A 3,803-nucleotide genomic window follows, 5' to 3' on the forward strand; every position below is an offset into this window, starting at 1 on the left:
TGTGCTCCCGATGCACACACACTGGTCTCCAAGCCTGTGTGCCCTGTGGTACACACCGCAGCACGGATCCACCCCGTGAGGTGTGTATGGTGGGAGGGGGTGGGAAGGAGGGGCAGCCGGAGGGACAGTGGCTGTTCTATTTTTACTGGCCAGTTGCCGGAGGCCACAGTTTTCATAGCCTGCCCTCAGCTCTGCCCCCTCAGTCTGCAGTCTGTGCTGAGGCTCAGGCCAGCCTGGCTCCACGAGGACTAAACCAGGTAAGCGTCTACAGCCCTGACTGTGGACCTGGGCGAGCCTGGGTAGAGAGCTGGGATTTTGTTTAAAGGGGAAATAAGGTTTGGGAGGCGGAAGATGTTTCCTGTTTGGGTAAGCAGGTTTGTGGGTAGAATACTTTATAGTACTCCTAGCCCTTTGTCCCATAAAATGGCACCCTCTCCTGTAAGATGCTGTGGGAGGCGAAACCTGGAGGGACAGAAGTGCCCAGCATGCTCCTCAGGAGCCCGAGGCAGAGCCTAATGGACTATGCTCTCACGAGAGGCTGCAGCCTCTCGTGAAGGACTGTGCTCCTGGTGGGAGGGTGGTTCCGGGGATCAGGGAGTCACGGCAGAGGGTCTGCATGAGGAGGTGTCTGGGGAACAGTGATAGTGATCAGTGGCTGCATTGGCAGGACAAGGAGGTAGATGGCTGGCATGCAGGACTCTCAGGGGCAGGTCCAGAGGCCCTGTTGGCCAAAGAGACCATCTTATTCTTTGTCCTTTGTCTCTAACAGGCGCATTTGGCTCTCTGCCCATCTCATCTGCACAGAACACGAGCAGGTAAGGACAGACTGCCAGTTCTCTCCACCGCTTCTGGCTCTGAGTTGTAGAAGGAGTTGTTGGGGTCCTCTCGTGGGGGAGGCAGGCGCCAACAGCATTTGGGCTGTGAGCACATAAACTAGGACAATAGCCAAACTGTGATGTTGGGAGGAGTGTGTGTGGGGGAGGGTGCTAAAGGCAGCCCCTACCCCAAGTTTGAAGGTCACAGACCCAAAGAAGTTCTAACACTGGATTTCCTGGCCACGAGCTTGGGAATCCAGCTTGTTAACACCCTGTTCAGGAGCGTGGGGATGCCCTTGAACTAAGACCCAAGGTCAGGGGTGGGGAGCAACGGTAGAGCTTGAGTCCAGTTAGATGTTAGTGTTCCTGTTAGGTGTGTCGAGAGGCCAGTTCCTTTCTCTACGCTGTCTCTCACACAGGTCTACACACTCATACACACTCAGGCTTGGCGTGGAAAGCTGACAGCTTTTCCACACTAGGGGCCTCAGGGCCCGGAAGGTGAGCCTTGAGTCAGGCCCCAGAATCTGTTCCCTTCCCTCTAGTTCTGTCTTTTCTGTTATCTCCTTGTCTTCCACTTGTAGTACAGATGGAATTCAGCCCTCCAGTCTCCCTGCTATCTACATCCTGGCTTCTAATCAGGTCCCTGCTTGTCTTCCACAGAGCCTGTCAAAGCACAGGTCAGGGCCCCGTGCTTGATGTGAGACCCCTGGGCCTGGCATCTGTCAGTGAGGCAGTTGGGGACTGCCCGGAGCTTGGCGGGAGGCCCAGGCTGGCCCCAGCTGTGGGCCCCACCCTGGCGACAACGGGCTTTCTAAGGGATTGAGGAAGGACAGACATGGCTAACTGCCCACCAGGGCGAAGCACATCCTGGGGAGACAGATGTGAGATCTACTCGGCCACGACTTGCATTCCCAGAGGCCCGACAGACGTGGGTGGGGTGGATCTTTGTCAGCCAGTGTTTCTTTTTGGACTTCCCAGTGTCTTCAGGAGAGCAAAGCCCTTGACCAGCAGCTGTGCATGGAATCTAATTTCAGCTAAGCATGTTGGGAATGCATGGATGGTTCCCACACCTCTTCCCCTGCACCCCACAGGGACAGCTGAGACTCCGGGGTCACCTCCCACCTAGCCTCACTCTCCCTACGACAGAAGCTCCCTAACAGGTTGGGATTCATGAGAGGAGGGCCAAGCATGGTCACTGGGCTTGGAGGGGCGGCGCTCTTTATGGGCACAAGAAGGGTGTCTATAGAATGACATCATTGGTGGACCCCCTGCAAGGGTCCTGTAGTGCTCCAAACTAGGTTCACGAACCAAACATAAACATGGGCTTTGAACTCCATGCCTGCCCTCTCTCTAAACGCCATTCCGCCCACTCTTCACTGTCTCAGGCCTCCTGACCCACCCTCCACATTTGTCCCCAGCCTGGCTGCTCCCGCTTCCCTGAGCTTCCTCCCAGTCATTTCCTCTACTGTCCGCCTACCCACTCCAGGATGCTCTATGTCAGGGCCCAGACAAGAGGGTGAATCAGGCCGGTAGGTGTTGCAGCCTTCAGAGCCCCAGTGTGGCCTGGGCCCAGAGACAGCCTGTCAACGGCTTCGGACGGCTCCATGGCTGTGCCTTCTCAGAGGATGCCAGACTCCTCTGCCAGCTCCTCGAACCAGCGCCATTATGCCTTAGTTATTGAACTTGCTTTGCTTCCAAGTGAGATCTGGTTTGAATAAAAGGTCCAAGGGCTAAATATTAAGAAGCACAACACTTATCTAAGCTCCAGTTCTGCAGAGAGGATAACTGGCCGAGAAAGAGTGAAGACACACTAGAATTTTTTTAAATCTCCTGTCTTAACTTCTATGCAGGGCTTCTTGCCACCTACCCAGGGCTGCCAGGCACCTATTGAACGGCACCTCTGGAGTTGGGCCAAAAGGTACCTAGCTGCCAGCTTCACCTCAGCTTCTGTTCTGCTCTGCTCCTCCTGCACCTTCCTTGAGTCCTAGTCCACAGGGGAAGTCTGAATTCAGCTGCGTGTTCGAGTCTCTCTCGATCAAGCCCCGTTCTCTACTTTCCAACCATGCTGTCTACAGATTCCATTCTGTCTTGCAGCACAGTCAATGGTGTTTTTCTGGAAATCGCCGTGTGGAAATGTGTTAGGTTTTGCAGGTCATAGGAGGATTTTGTCCATGTATTCTGTTTCGTCGTTGGTTAAACAGAGCAGATGAGGTGTCCTGTTGAATCTGGCATGTTGACTACTTCCTGCCATCTAACTTCCCACCCCTACTAGGGGTTCACAGCCGAAGGCACATCTTTTCCATTAATGATTCCTCTGTATCCTCTAGGTGCCGCCTTGCTGCCACCATGCCGGAAGTGTAAGTTATCCCCATGCAGGGCTCCTGGGAGCCATGTCTCCCTTCACCACAGACTTCAGCCTGACAGTTGGGGACAGCCTGGTTCACCCCTCCCCAAGCCACTCCCAGCAGCAGCTCCAGAGATAGGCATGGACTTTAGTGCCTGGTCCACACTCGCTGCTTCCCTGAGGGGTCCAGTTCTCTAAGCTGAGCAAAGCTCACTCCCAGGTCACCCTGGAGGACGTGTTTTGCCTGTGCTTCAGAGATGGCTTGTCAGTACTGATCGATGAACTGGGCACACTAGATTACCACATCATGTGAGCATGGCAAATCGATGCAGGCCCAGGGATAGAAGTTTTTGCTTTAACTGTGGCCTTCTATCAAAGCTTATGTGGCCTCCCACTAGATCCCCTACATCTATGAATGACCAACATCTCCCAGAAAGTCCAGTAGCCTAGAAGGTTGCTGGGTTTTTATACTCTTATGTTCTGAAACCCTGAAGTGGTTCCCCCTGCCCTATGGCTGATGTCATTCAGACATGTTGTCGCTACCTGTGCCCTCCTCTCCAAGCAAATCTGCTTGGTTCTGTGGCTGCTCAGGTCGTGTGTTTTGTTCCAACTCACTCTATGCTCTGCTCTTTCCTCCGGTCCTT

The 3,803-nt window shown here is 54.2% G+C and overlaps 1 long non-coding RNA gene across 1 annotated transcript; it reads left to right on the forward strand.

Annotated features, from left to right (window-relative positions):
- LOC128109392 (uncharacterized) lies at positions 1 to 3,803 on the forward strand. The gene is made up of 3 exons (XR_008217810.1): positions 1 to 257; positions 770 to 815; positions 3,143 to 3,803. It is a non-coding gene; the product is annotated as an uncharacterized LOC128109392 (long non-coding RNA).

This window comes from Peromyscus californicus, unplaced genomic scaffold (genome assembly GCF_007827085.1).
Source record: "Peromyscus californicus insignis strain IS unplaced genomic scaffold, ASM782708v3 Scaffold_14__1_contigs__length_90479793_seg_2, whole genome shotgun sequence".
Lineage (NCBI taxonomy): Eukaryota > Metazoa > Chordata > Mammalia > Rodentia > Cricetidae > Peromyscus > Peromyscus californicus.